At 51.6% G+C, this 12,566-nt stretch overlaps 24 non-coding genes across 24 annotated transcripts; 14 read left to right on the top strand and 10 right to left on the bottom strand.

Moving 5' to 3' along the window:
* The first annotated feature begins 119 nt into the window (after positions 1-119).
* On the top strand, positions 120-191 carry trnae-cuc (transfer RNA glutamic acid (anticodon CUC)). The gene has a single exon. It is a non-coding gene; the product is annotated as a tRNA-Glu (tRNA).
* A 499-nt stretch (positions 192-690) lies between these two features.
* Positions 691-762, bottom strand: trnag-ccc (transfer RNA glycine (anticodon CCC)). Its single transcript has one exon. It is a non-coding gene; the product is annotated as a tRNA-Gly (tRNA).
* A 239-nt stretch (positions 763-1,001) lies between these two features.
* trnas-aga (transfer RNA serine (anticodon AGA)) lies at positions 1,002-1,083 on the bottom strand. The gene has a single exon. It is a non-coding gene; the product is annotated as a tRNA-Ser (tRNA).
* Positions 1,084-1,585: 502 nt separating this feature from the next.
* On the top strand, positions 1,586-1,657 carry trnae-cuc (transfer RNA glutamic acid (anticodon CUC)). Its single transcript has one exon. It is a non-coding gene; the product is annotated as a tRNA-Glu (tRNA).
* An 880-nt stretch (positions 1,658-2,537) lies between these two features.
* Positions 2,538-2,609, top strand: trnae-uuc (transfer RNA glutamic acid (anticodon UUC)). Its single transcript has one exon. It is a non-coding gene; the product is annotated as a tRNA-Glu (tRNA).
* A 131-nt stretch (positions 2,610-2,740) lies between these two features.
* Positions 2,741-2,812, top strand: trnae-cuc (transfer RNA glutamic acid (anticodon CUC)). The gene has a single exon. It is a non-coding gene; the product is annotated as a tRNA-Glu (tRNA).
* Positions 2,813-3,325: 513 nt separating this feature from the next.
* trnag-ccc (transfer RNA glycine (anticodon CCC)) lies at positions 3,326-3,397 on the bottom strand. The gene has a single exon. It is a non-coding gene; the product is annotated as a tRNA-Gly (tRNA).
* Positions 3,398-3,636: 239 nt separating this feature from the next.
* trnas-aga (transfer RNA serine (anticodon AGA)) lies at positions 3,637-3,718 on the bottom strand. The gene has a single exon. It is a non-coding gene; the product is annotated as a tRNA-Ser (tRNA).
* A 502-nt stretch (positions 3,719-4,220) lies between these two features.
* trnae-cuc (transfer RNA glutamic acid (anticodon CUC)) lies at positions 4,221-4,292 on the top strand. Its single transcript has one exon. It is a non-coding gene; the product is annotated as a tRNA-Glu (tRNA).
* Positions 4,293-5,172: 880 nt separating this feature from the next.
* trnae-uuc (transfer RNA glutamic acid (anticodon UUC)) lies at positions 5,173-5,244 on the top strand. The gene has a single exon. It is a non-coding gene; the product is annotated as a tRNA-Glu (tRNA).
* Positions 5,245-5,375: 131 nt separating this feature from the next.
* Positions 5,376-5,447, top strand: trnae-cuc (transfer RNA glutamic acid (anticodon CUC)). Its single transcript has one exon. It is a non-coding gene; the product is annotated as a tRNA-Glu (tRNA).
* Positions 5,448-5,960: 513 nt separating this feature from the next.
* Positions 5,961-6,032, bottom strand: trnag-ccc (transfer RNA glycine (anticodon CCC)). The gene has a single exon. It is a non-coding gene; the product is annotated as a tRNA-Gly (tRNA).
* A 239-nt stretch (positions 6,033-6,271) lies between these two features.
* Positions 6,272-6,353, bottom strand: trnas-aga (transfer RNA serine (anticodon AGA)). Its single transcript has one exon. It is a non-coding gene; the product is annotated as a tRNA-Ser (tRNA).
* Positions 6,354-6,855: 502 nt separating this feature from the next.
* On the top strand, positions 6,856-6,927 carry trnae-cuc (transfer RNA glutamic acid (anticodon CUC)). Its single transcript has one exon. It is a non-coding gene; the product is annotated as a tRNA-Glu (tRNA).
* Positions 6,928-7,807: 880 nt separating this feature from the next.
* trnae-uuc (transfer RNA glutamic acid (anticodon UUC)) lies at positions 7,808-7,879 on the top strand. The gene has a single exon. It is a non-coding gene; the product is annotated as a tRNA-Glu (tRNA).
* Positions 7,880-8,010: 131 nt separating this feature from the next.
* trnae-cuc (transfer RNA glutamic acid (anticodon CUC)) lies at positions 8,011-8,082 on the top strand. Its single transcript has one exon. It is a non-coding gene; the product is annotated as a tRNA-Glu (tRNA).
* Positions 8,083-8,595: 513 nt separating this feature from the next.
* Positions 8,596-8,667, bottom strand: trnag-ccc (transfer RNA glycine (anticodon CCC)). The gene has a single exon. It is a non-coding gene; the product is annotated as a tRNA-Gly (tRNA).
* A 239-nt stretch (positions 8,668-8,906) lies between these two features.
* Positions 8,907-8,988, bottom strand: trnas-aga (transfer RNA serine (anticodon AGA)). The gene has a single exon. It is a non-coding gene; the product is annotated as a tRNA-Ser (tRNA).
* Positions 8,989-9,490: 502 nt separating this feature from the next.
* trnae-cuc (transfer RNA glutamic acid (anticodon CUC)) lies at positions 9,491-9,562 on the top strand. Its single transcript has one exon. It is a non-coding gene; the product is annotated as a tRNA-Glu (tRNA).
* A 513-nt stretch (positions 9,563-10,075) lies between these two features.
* On the bottom strand, positions 10,076-10,147 carry trnag-ccc (transfer RNA glycine (anticodon CCC)). The gene has a single exon. It is a non-coding gene; the product is annotated as a tRNA-Gly (tRNA).
* Positions 10,148-10,386: 239 nt separating this feature from the next.
* Positions 10,387-10,468, bottom strand: trnas-aga (transfer RNA serine (anticodon AGA)). Its single transcript has one exon. It is a non-coding gene; the product is annotated as a tRNA-Ser (tRNA).
* A 502-nt stretch (positions 10,469-10,970) lies between these two features.
* On the top strand, positions 10,971-11,042 carry trnae-cuc (transfer RNA glutamic acid (anticodon CUC)). Its single transcript has one exon. It is a non-coding gene; the product is annotated as a tRNA-Glu (tRNA).
* An 880-nt stretch (positions 11,043-11,922) lies between these two features.
* On the top strand, positions 11,923-11,994 carry trnae-uuc (transfer RNA glutamic acid (anticodon UUC)). The gene has a single exon. It is a non-coding gene; the product is annotated as a tRNA-Glu (tRNA).
* A 131-nt stretch (positions 11,995-12,125) lies between these two features.
* trnae-cuc (transfer RNA glutamic acid (anticodon CUC)) lies at positions 12,126-12,197 on the top strand. Its single transcript has one exon. It is a non-coding gene; the product is annotated as a tRNA-Glu (tRNA).
* Positions 12,198-12,566: the final 369 nt, after the last annotated feature.

The following is a 12,566-nucleotide window of genomic DNA, read 5'->3' as shown; positions in this document are numbered from 1 at the left end:
ATAGGATGAGTCGGTTGCCTGTATAGCCGCGCAAGTAATTTAGTCAAACAAGCCAAATTTGGAAGTGGGTGATCAGTGTTTGATTTACTTTTTGCTCCATCCCTCCCCACGCTCATGGATCCCTGGTGGTCTAGTGGCTAGGATTCGGCGCTCTCACCGCCGCGGCCCGGGTTCGATTCCCGGTCAGGGAACGCAGGAATGGCATGCGACAATAGCGATGCCAGTCGTTTAGTTTGTCGCCGGTGATCGGTGTATGGCTCCCTGATGGTCCAGTGGCGAGTACTGGGCACTCTCACCGCCGCGGCCCGGGCTCGATTCCCGGTCAGGAAAGCTGGTCTTGCCACTATGAGGCACTTGTGTGTGACCATCCAATCCCCATCTGATGAGGAATAACTGTACGCACACAGAAGATGGATAGAGGTTTCCCCTGAAAAGTGAAAGGCGTGCAATCAGCGACCTAGGAGGAGCCCGAGTCCCTGTGGATCGGACAGGAGTTTGAACCCCATCAGCTTGGCGGGAAGCAGCCACCATCACAACCGTGGCAAGTACTTACCGAAACACAACACGTCCGTTTTCATACAAGCCTCGCGTCATTTTCCACACTTTTGAAAGACCGCACTGCGAGTGATTTAACACAGCTTCACGTTGCTCCTGAAGACAAGCTGACTGTTCTGCAGACTTTTCAGATCATGCATTGGCCGGGAATCGAACCCGGGTCAACTGCTTGGGAAGCAGCTATGCTCGCCACTATACCACCAATGCCATGGGAAGCCCCTTTGCAATGCCAGCACACATGATGGAGACGCAACAGCACGTGCACTGAAGTTCAGAAAGTCGACTATTTGTGAGTCCAGAATGCCATTTGCAAGCACTGCCCTCCTCCATTTCAGCAGTTTTCAAAAGCCGCGCAGCACACACGTTTTGGTTCAGTTCATCACCTCAAGAACGCACGCCCATCTGACGCACTGATGACGGAAGGAACGGATAAAGGGTGAGGCCTCCGTAGTTGGCAGGATTCGAACCTGCGCGGGGAAACCCCAATGGATTTCTAGTCCATCGCCTTGACCACTCGGCCACAACTACCTCCCCTCCGCTTTTCAAAGGGTTGAGGCAACATTACAGATTTTAAAGGACCATGTTTACAGTGCCAGCCCAATTGGATTAAACAGGCTGCTGTGAATATGAGAGCAACCATAACTTGTACGCATGAAAATATCAGCCACAAACATGTCAAGCAGGACTGCCGCTAGATTTGAACCCTGTGAAAGGTCTTTTCCACGAGCACAAGTTTTGATCTGACATGACCTAATCTGTCTGTTTGTGTAAAATCAGGGAATTCTCAAATCTAGTGTGGTTGATAGCTTGACGCAAAGAGCCTGCGAGTGCTTCTTGTCGTTCACAGCAGAGAGAATACAGTTTGTCATCAAGCCCAATCAAGTGGGCTGTCACACATAAGGGCTATTTAAAATACGATGAATGGCCTGCTTATTAGAGAGCTCAGTCACTGAGACAAAAAAGGCAAAGTTTGGGAGAGGGTGACAATTGTTTGATCCAGGTCTGTTTCCTCCAGTTGGGGGTAAGCGGCTCCCTGATGGTCTAGTGGCTAGGATTCGGCGCTCTCACCGCCGCGGCCCGGGTTCGATTCCCGGTCAGGGAAAGCTGAGGAGGCATGACGTGAGTTGGCTGCCTATATAGCGATGCCAGTAATTTTAATCAAACCAGCCCAATTTTGTCGAGGGTGATCAGTGTTTGATTTCCTTTTGCGTCATCCTTTCTCACCTTCGCGGCTCCCAAACGCTCTGGTGGCTAGTATTTGGCACTCTCGCCGCCGCGGACCGGGGCTGTATTCCCAGTCAGGGAAGCTGGTCTTACCACTATGATGCACCTGTTATCTCCACAGAGCCTGCTTCTCTCAATTTCTCCCAAGGCGGGATTCAGTACCCGTCTCTGATCCACCCCAGTGACCCTGATGAGGAATAACTGTAAGCGCACGGAAGATGGATAGAGGTTTCCCCTGAGAAGTGAAAGACGCGTAATCAGCGACCTACGTGAAGCCCCAGTTCCTGTGATTGGCCAGGAGTTTGAACCCGAGCCGCTTGGCGGGAAGCAGCCACCATCATAACTGCGGCAGGTATTTACTGAAACACAACCTGTGGATTTTCATGACAAGCCTGGCAGCGTTTTCCACAATTTTCAAACACTGTACTACAACTGATTTAAAAGAACTTCACGTTACTCGGAGTACGACCCGACGGTGCAGCAGACTTTTCAGATCGCGCGTTGGCCGGGAATCGAACCCCGGCCGGTCAACTGCTTGGGAAGCAGCTATGCCCGCCACGACACCACAGATGCCATGAAAAGCCCCATTGCGATGCCAGCATACGTGATGAACGCGGCACAGCACTTCATCTCATTTAAAGTAAGATGAATTGCCTGTTTATTGGAAGGTTCAGTCACCGAGACAGAAAGGGCAAACTTTTGGAAAGGATGACAATTGTTTGAAACACTTTTGTTTCCTCCAGGTATAGGCAAGACGTTCCCTGATGGTCTAGTGGCTAGGATTCGGCGCTTTCACCGCCGCGGCCCGGGTTCGATTCCCGGTCAGGGAATGCTGGCGTGGCATAGGATGAGTCGGTTGCCTGTATAGCCGCGCAAGTAATTTAGTCAAACAAGCCAAATTTGGAAGTGGGTGATCAGTGTTTGATTTACTTTTTGCTCCATCCCTCCCCACGCTCATGGATCCCTGGTGGTCTAGTGGCTAGGATTCGGCGCTCTCACCGCCGCGGCCCGGGTTCGATTCCCGGTCAGGGAACGCAGGAATGGCATGAGGTGAGTCGGCTGCGACAATAGCGATGCCAGTCGTTTAGTTTGTCGCCGGTGATCGGTGTATGGCTCCCTGATGGTCCAGTGGCGAGTACTGGGCACTCTCACCGCCGCGGCCCGGGCTCGATTCCCGGTCAGGAAAGCTGGTCTTACCACTATGAGGCACTTGTGTGTGACCATCCAATCCCCATCTGATGAGGAATAACTGTACGCACACAGAAGATGGATAGAGGTTTCCCCTGAAAAGTGAAAGGCGTGCAATCAGCGACCTAGGAGGAGCCCGAGTCCCTGTGGATCGGACAGGAGTTTGAACCCCATCAGCTTGGCGGGAAGCAGCCACCATCACAACCGTGGCAAGTACTTACCGAAACACAACACGTCCGTTTTCATACAAGCCTCGCGTCGTTTTCCACACTTTTGAAAGACCGCACTGCGAGTGATTTAACACAGCTTCACGTTGCTCCTGAAGACAAGCTGACTGTTCTGCAGACTTTTCAGATCATGCATTGGCCGGGAATCGAACCCGGGTCAACTGCTTGGGAAGCAGCTATGCTCGCCACTATACCACCAATGCCATGGGAAGCCCCTTTGCAATGCCAGCACACATGATGGAGACGCAACAGCACGTGCACTGAAGTTCAGAAAGTCGACTATTTGTGAGTCCAGAATGCCATTTGCAAGCACTGCCCTCCTCCATTTCAGCAGTTTTCAAAAGCCGCGCAGCACACACGTTTTGGTTCAGTTCATCACCTTAAGAACGCACGCCCATCTGACGCACTGATGACGGAAGGAACGGATAAAGGTTGAGGCCTCCGTAGTTGGCAGGATTCGAACCTGCGCGGGGAAACCCCAATGGATTTCTAGTCCATCGCCTTGACCACTCGGCCACAACTACCTCCCCTCCGCTTTTCAAAGGGTTGAGGCAACATTACAGATTTTAAAGGACCATGTTTACAGTGCCAGCCCAATTGGATTAAACAGGCTGCTGTGAATATGAGAGCAACCATAACTTGTACGCATGAAAATATCAGCCACAAACATGTTAAGCAGGACTGCCGCTAGATTTGAACCCTGTGAAAGGTCTTTTCCACGAGCACAAGTTTTGATCTGACATGACCTAATCTGTCTGTTTGTGTAAAATCAGGGAATTCTCAAATCTAGTGTGGTTGATAGCTTGACGCAAAGAGCCTGCGAGTGCTTCTTGTCGTTCACAGCAGAGAGAATACAGTTTGTCATCAAGCCCAATCAAGTGGGCTGTCACACATAAGGGCTATTTAAAATACGATGAATGGCCTGCTTATTAGAGAGCTCAGTCACTGAGACAAAAAAGGCAAAGTTTGGGAGAGGGTGACAATTGTTTGATCCAGGTCTGTTTCCTCCAGTTGGGGGTAAGCGGCTCCCTGATGGTCTAGTGGCTAGGATTCTGCGCTCTCACCGCCGCGGCCCGGGTTCGATTCCCGGTCAGGGAAAGCTGAGGAGGCATGACGTGAGTTGGCTGCCTATATAGCGATGCCAGTAATTTTAATCAAACCAGCCCAATTTTGTCGAGGGTGATCAGTGTTTGATTTCCTTTTGCGTCATCCTTTCTCACCTTCGCGGCTCCCAAACGCTCTGGTGGCTAGTATTTGGCACTCTCGCCGCCGCGGACCGGGGCTGTATTCCCAGTCAGGGAAGCTGGTCTTACCACTATGATGCACCTGTTATCTCCACAGAGCCTGCTTCTCTCAATTTCTCCCAAGGCGGGATTCAGTACCCGTCTCTGATCCACCCCAGTGACCCTGATGAGGAATAACTGTAAGCGCACGGAAGATGGATAGAGGTTTCCCCTGAGAAGTGAAAGACGCGTAATCAGCGACCTACGTGAAGCCCCAGTTCCTGTGATTGGCCAGGAGTTTGAACCCGAGCCGCTTGGCGGGAAGCAGCCACCATCATAACTGCGGCAGGTATTTACTGAAACACAACCTGTGGATTTTCATGACAAGCCTGGCAGCGTTTTCCACAATTTTCAAACACTGTACTACAACTGATTTAAAAGAACTTCACGTTACTCGGAGTACGACCCGACGGTGCAGCAGACTTTTCAGATCGCGCGTTGGCCGGGAATCGAACCCCGGCCGGTCAACTGCTTGGGAAGCAGCTATGCCCGCCACGACACCACAGATGCCATGAAAAGCCCCATTGCGATGCCAGCACACGTGATGAACGCGGCACAGCACTTCATCTCATTTAAAGTAAGATGAATTGCCTGTTTATTGGAAGGTTCAGTCACCGAGACAGAAAGGGCAAACTTTTGGAAAGGATGACAATTGTTTGAAACACTTTTGTTTCCTCCAGGTATAGGCAAGACGTTCCCTGATGGTCTAGTGGCTAGGATTCGGCGCTTTCACCGCCGCGGCCCGGGTTCGATTCCCGGTTAGGGAATGCTGGCGTGGCATAGGATGAGTCGGTTGCCTGTATAGCCGCGCAAGTAATTTAGTCAAACAAGCCAAATTTGGAAGTGGGTGATCAGTGTTTGATTTACTTTTTGCTCCATCCCTCCCCACGCTCATGGATCCCTGGTGGTCTAGTGGCTAGGATTCGGCGCTCTCACCGCCGCGGCCCGGGTTCGATTCCCGGTCAGGGAACGCAGGAATGGCATGAGGTGAGTCGGCTGCGACAATAGCGATGCCAGTCGTTTAGTTTGTCGCCGGTGATCGGTGTATGGCTCCCTGATGGTCCAGTGGCGAGTACTGGGCACTCTCACCGCCGCGGCCCGGGCTCGATTCCCGGTCAGGAAAGCTGGTCTTACCACTATGAGGCACTTGTGTGTGACCATCCAATCCCCATCTGATGAGGAATAACTGTACGCACACAGAAGATGGATAGAGGTTTCCCCTGAAAAGTGAAAGGCGTGCAATCAGCGACCTAGGAGGAGCCCGAGTCCCTGTGGATCGGACAGGAGTTTGAACCCCATCAGCTTGGCGGGAAGCAGCCACCATCACAACCGTGGCAAGTACTTACCGAAACACAACACGTCCGTTTTCATACAAGCCTCGCGTCGTTTTCCACACTTTTGAAAGACCGCACTGCGAGTGATTTAACACAGCTTCACGTTGCTCCTGAAGACAAGCTGACTGTTCTGCAGACTTTTCAGATCATGCATTGGCCGGGAATCGAACCCGGGTCAACTGCTTGGGAAGCAGCTATGCTCGCCACTATACCACCAATGCCATGGGAAGCCCCTTTGCAATGCCAGCACACATGATGGAGACGCAACAGCACGTGCACTGAAGTTCAGAAAGTCGACTATTTGTGAGTCCAGAATGCCATTTGCAAGCACTGCCCTCCTCCATTTCAGCAGTTTTCAAAAGCCGCGCAGCACACACGTTTTGGTTCAGTTCATCACCTCAAGAACGCACGCCCATCTGACGCACTGATGACGGAAGGAACGGATAAAGGGTGAGGCCTCCGTAGTTGGCAGGATTCGAACCTGCGCGGGGAAACCCCAATGGATTTCTAGTCCATCGCCTTGACCACTCGGCCACAACTACCTCCCCTCCGCTTTTCAAAGGGTTGAGGCAACATTACAGATTTTAAAGGACCATGTTTACAGTGCCAGCCCAATTGGATTAAACAGGCTGCTGTGAATATGAGAGCAACCATAACTTGTACGCATGAAAATATCAGCCACAAACATGTTAAGCAGGACTGCCGCTAGATTTGAACCCTGTGAAAGGTCTTTTCCACGAGCACAAGTTTTGATCTGACATGACCTAATCTGTCTGTTTGTGTAAAATCAGGGAATTCTCAAATCTAGTGTGGTTGATAGCTTGACGCAAAGAGCCTGCGAGTGCTTCTTGTCGTTCACAGCAGAGAGAATACAGTTTGTCATCAAGCCCAATCAAGTGGGCTGTCACACATAAGGGCTATTTAAAATACGATGAATGGCCTGCTTATTAGAGAGCTCAGTCACTGAGACAAAAAAGGCAAAGTTTGGGAGAGGGTGACAATTGTTTGATCCAGGTCTGTTTCCTCCAGTTGGGGGTAAGCGGCTCCCTGATGGTCTAGTGGCTAGGATTCGGCGCTCTCACCGCCGCGGCCCGGGTTCGATTCCCGGTCAGGGAAAGCTGAGGAGGCATGACGTGAGTTGGCTGCCTATATAGCGATGCCAGTAATTTTAATCAAACCAGCCCAATTTTGTCGAGGGTGATCAGTGTTTGATTTCCTTTTGCGTCATCCTTTCTCACCTTCGCGGCTCCCAAACGCTCTGGTGGCTAGTATTTGGCACTCTCGCCGCCGCGGACCGGGGCTGTATTCCCAGTCAGGGAAGCTGGTCTTACCACTATGATGCACCTGTTATCTCCACAGAGCCTGCTTCTCTCAATTTCTCCCAAGGCGGGATTCAGTACCCGTCTCTGATCCACCCCAGTGACCCTGATGAGGAATAACTGTAAGCGCACGGAAGATGGATAGAGGTTTCCCCTGAGAAGTGAAAGACGCGTAATCAGCGACCTACGTGAAGCCCCAGTTCCTGTGATTGGCCAGGAGTTTGAACCCGAGCCGCTTGGCGGGAAGCAGCCACCATCATAACTGCGGCAGGTATTTACTGAAACACAACCTGTGGATTTTCATGACAAGCCTGGCAGCGTTTTCCACAATTTTCAAACACTGTACTACAACTGATTTAAAAGAACTTCACGTTACTCGGAGTACGACCCGACGGTGCAGCAGACTTTTCAGATCGCGCGTTGGCCGGGAATCGAACCCCGGCCGGTCAACTGCTTGGGAAGCAGCTATGCCCGCCACGACACCACAGATGCCATGAAAAGCCCCATTGCGATGCCAGCACACGTGATGAACGCGGCACAGCACTTCATCTCATTTAAAGTAAGATGAATTGCCTGTTTATTGGAAGGTTCAGTCACCGAGACAGAAAGGGCAAACTTTTGGAAAGGATGACAATTGTTTGAAACACTTTTGTTTCCTCCAGGTATAGGCAAGACGTTCCCTGATGGTCTAGTGGCTAGGATTCGGCGCTTTCACCGCCGCGGCCCGGGTTCGATTCCCGGTCAGGGAATGCTGGCGTGGCATAGGATGAGTCGGTTGCCTGTATAGCCGCGCAAGTAATTTAGTCAAACAAGCCAAATTTGGAAGTGGGTGATCAGTGTTTGATTTACTTTTTGCTCCATCCCTCCCCACGCTCATGGATCCCTGGTGGTCTAGTGGCTAGGATTCGGCGCTCTCACCGCCGCGGCCCGGGTTCGATTCCCGGTCAGGGAACGCAGGAATGGCATGAGGTGAGTCGGCTGCGACAATAGCGATGCCAGTCGTTTAGTTTGTCGCTGGTGATCGGTGTATGGCTCCCTGATGGTCCAGTGGCGAGTACTGGGCACTCTCACCGCCGCGGCCCGGGCTCGATTCCCGGTCAGGAAAGCTGGTCTTACCACTATGAGGCACTTGTGTGTGACCATCCAATCCCCATCTGATGAGGAATAACTGTACGCACACAGAAGATGGATAGAGGTTTCCCCTGAAAAGTGAAAGGCGTGCAATCAGCGACCTAGGAGGAGCCCGAGTCCCTGTGGATCGGACAGGAGTTTGAACCCCATCAGCTTGGCGGGAAGCAGCCACCATCACAACCGTGGCAAGTACTTACCGAAACACAACACGTCCGTTTTCATACAAGCCTCGCGTCGTTTTCCACACTTTTGAAAGACCGCACTGCGAGTGATTTAACACAGCTTCACGTTGCTCCTGAAGACAAGCTGACTGTTCTGCAGACTTTTCAGATCATGCATTGGCCGGGAATCGAACCCGGGTCAACTGCTTGGGAAGCAGCTATGCTCGCCACTATACCACCAATGCCATGGGAAGCCCCTTTGCAATGCCAGCACACATGATGGAGACGCAACAGCACGTGCACTGAAGTTCAGAAAGTCGACTATTTGTGAGTCCAGAATGCCATTTGCAAGCACTGCCCTCCTCCATTTCAGCAGTTTTCAAAAGCCGCGCAGCACACACGTTTTGGTTCAGTTCATCACCTTAAGAACGCACGCCCATCTGACGCACTGATGACGGAAGGAACGGATAAAGGTTGAGGCCTCCGTAGTTGGCAGGATTCGAACCTGCGCGGGGAAACCCCAATGGATTTCTAGTCCATCGCCTTGACCACTCGGCCACAACTACCTCCCCTCCGCTTTTCAAAGGGTTGAGGCAACATTACAGATTTTAAAGGACCATGTTTACAGTGCCAGCCCAATTGGATTAAACAGGCTGCTGTGAATATGAGAGCAACCATAACTTGTACGCATGAAAATATCAGCCACAAACATGTTAAGCAGGACTGCCGCTAGATTTGAACCCTGTGAAAGGTCTTTTCCACGAGCACAAGTTTTGATCTGACATGACCTAATCTGTCTGTTTGTGTAAAATCAGGGAATTCTCAAATCTAGTGTGGTTGATAGCTTGACGCAAAGAGCCTGCGAGTGCTTCTTGTCGTTCACAGCAGAGAGAATACAGTTTGTCATCAAGCCCAATCAAGTGGGCTGTCACACATAAGGGCTATTTAAAATACGATGAATGGCCTGCTTATTAGAGAGCTCAGTCACTGAGACAAAAAAGGCAAAGTTTGGGAGAGGGTGACAATTGTTTGATCCAGGTCTGTTTCCTCCAGTTGGGGGTAAGCGGCTCCCTGATGGTCTAGTGGCTAGGATTCGGCGCTCTCAACGCCGCGGCCCGGGTTCGATTCCCGGTCAGGGAAAGCTGAGGAGGCATGACGTGAGTTGGCTGCGACAATAGCGATGCCAGTCGTTTAGTTTGTCGCCGGTGATCGGTGTATGGCTCCCTGATGGTCCAGTGGCGAGTACTGGGCACTCTCACCGCCGCGGCCCGGGCTCGATTCCCGGTCAGGAAAGCTGGTCTTACCACTATGAGGCACTTGTGTGTGACCATCCAATCCCCATCTGATGAGGAATAACTGTACGCACACAGAAGATGGATAGAGGTTTCCCCTGAAAAGTGAAAGGCGTGCAATCAGCGACCTAGGAGGAGCCCGAGTCCCTGTGGATCGGACAGGAGTTTGAACCCCATCAGCTTGGCGGGAAGCAGCCACCATCACAACCGTGGCAAGTACTTACCGAAACACAACACGTCCGTTTTCATACAAGCCTCGCGTCGTTTTCCACACTTTTGAAAGACCGCACTGCGAGTGATTTAACACAGCTTCACGTTGCTCCTGAAGACAAGCTGACTGTTCTGCAGACTTTTCAGATCATGCATTGGCCGGGAATCGAACCCGGGTCAACTGCTTGGGAAGCAGCTATGCTCGCCACTATACCACCAATGCCATGGGAAGCCCCTTTGCAATGCCAGCACACATGATGGAGACGCAACAGCACGTGCACTGAAGTTCAGAAAGTCGACTATTTGTGAGTCCAGAATGCCATTTGCAAGCACTGCCCTCCTCCATTTCAGCAGTTTTCAAAAGCCGCGCAGCACACACGTTTTGGTTCAGTTCATCACCTTAAGAACGCACGCCCATCTGACGCACTGATGACGGAAGGAACGGATAAAGGTTGAGGCCTCCGTAGTTGGCAGGATTCGAACCTGCGCGGGGAAACCCCAATGGATTTCTAGTCCATCGCCTTGACCACTCGGCCACAACTACCTCCCCTCCGCTTTTCAAAGGGTTGAGGCAACATTACAGATTTTAAAGGACCATGTTTACAGTGCCAGCCCAATTGGATTAAACAGGCTGCTGTGAATATGAGAGCAACCATAACTTGTACGCATGAAAATATCAGCCACAAACATGTTAAGCAGGACTGCCGCTAGATTTGAACCCTGTGAAAGGTCTTTTCCACGAGCACAAGTTTTGATCTGACATGACCTAATCTGTCTGTTTGTGTAAAATCAGGGAATTCTCAAATCTAGTGTGGTTGATAGCTTGACGCAAAGAGCCTGCGAGTGCTTCTTGTCGTTCACAGCAGAGAGAATACAGTTTGTCATCAAGCCCAATCAAGTGGGCTGTCACACATAAGGGCTATTTAAAATACGATGAATGGCCTGCTTATTAGAGAGCTCAGTCACTGAGACAAAAAAGGCAAAGTTTGGGAGAGGGTGACAATTGTTTGATCCAGGTCTGTTTCCTCCAGTTGGGGGTAAGCGGCTCCCTGATGGTCTAGTGGCTAGGATTCGGCGCTCTCACCGCCGCGGCCCGGGTTCGATTCCCGGTCAGGGAAAGCTGAGGAGGCATGACGTGAGTTGGCTGCCTATATAGCGATGCCAGTAATTTTAATCAAACCAGCCCAATTTTGTCGAGGGTGATCAGTGTTTGATTTCCTTTTGCGTCATCCTTTCTCACCTTCGCGGCTCCCAAACGCTCTGGTGGCTAGTATTTGGCACTCTCGCCGCCGCGGACCGGGGCTGTATTCCCAGTCAGGGAAGCTGGTCTTACCACTATGATGCACCTGTTATCTCCACAGAGCCTGCTTCTCTCAATTTCTCCCAAGGCGGGATTCAGTACCCGTCTCTGATCCACCCCAGTGACCCTGATGAGGAATAACTGTAAGCGCACGGAAGATGGATAGAGGTTTCCCCTGAGAAGTGAAAGACGCGTAATCAGCGACCTACGTGAAGCCCCAGTTCCTGTGATTGGCCAGGAGTTTGAACCCGAGCCGCTTGGCGGGAAGCAGCCACCATCATAACTGCGGCAGGTATTTACTGAAACACAACCTGTGGATTTTCATGACAAGCCTGGCAGCGTTTTCCACAATTTTCAAACACTGTACTACAACTGATTTAAAAGAACTTCACGTTACTCGGAGTACGACCCGACGGTGCAGCAGACTTTTCAGATCGCGCGTTGGCCGGGAATCGAACCCCGGCCGGTCAACTGCTTGGGAAGCAGCTATGCCCGCCACGACACCACAGATGCCATGAAAAGCCCCATTGCGATGCCAGCACACGTGATGAACGCGGCACAGCACTTCATCTCATTTAAAGTAAGATGAATTGCCTGTTTATTGGAAGGTTCAGTCACCGAGACAGAAAGGGCAAACTTTTGGAAAGGATGACAATTGTTTGAAACACTTTTGTTTCCTCCAGGTATAGGCAAGACGTTCCCTGATGGTCTAGTGGCTAGGATTCGGCGCTTTCACCGCCGCGGCCCGGGTTCGATTCCCGGTCAGGGAATGCTGGCGTGGCATAGGATGAGTCGGTTGCCTGTATAGCCGCGCAAGTAATTTAGTCAAACAAGCCAAATTTGGAAGTGGGTGATCAGTGTTTGATTTACTTTTTGCTCCATCCCTCCCCACGCTCATGGATCCCTGGTGGTCTAGTGGCTAGGATTCGGCGCTCTCACCGCCGCGGCCCGGGTTCGATTCCCGGTCAGGGAACGCAGGAATGGCATGAGGTGAGTCGGCTGCGACAATAGCGATGCCAGTCGTTTAGTTTGTCGCCGGTGATCGGTGTATGGCTCCCTGATGGTCCAGTGGCGAGTACTGGGCACTCTCACCGCCGCGGCCCGGGCTCGATTCCCGGTCAGGAAAGCTGGTCTTACCACTATGAGGCACTTGTGTGTGACCATCCAATCCCCATCTGATGAGGAATAACTGTACGCACACAGAAGATGGATAGAGGTTTCCCCTGAAAAGTGAAAGGCGTGCAATCAGCGACCTAGGAGGAGCCCGAGTCCCTGTGGATCGGACAGGAGTTTGAACCCCATCAGCTTGGCGGGAAGCAGCCACCATCACAACCGTGGCAAG

The sequence above is a fragment of the Thunnus thynnus genome, chromosome 23 (assembly GCF_963924715.1).
Source record: "Thunnus thynnus chromosome 23, fThuThy2.1, whole genome shotgun sequence".
Taxonomy (NCBI): domain Eukaryota; kingdom Metazoa; phylum Chordata; class Actinopteri; order Scombriformes; family Scombridae; genus Thunnus; species Thunnus thynnus.
Note: the sequence above shows the minus strand (reverse complement) of the source record. Positions and strands in the feature narration are given on the sequence as shown.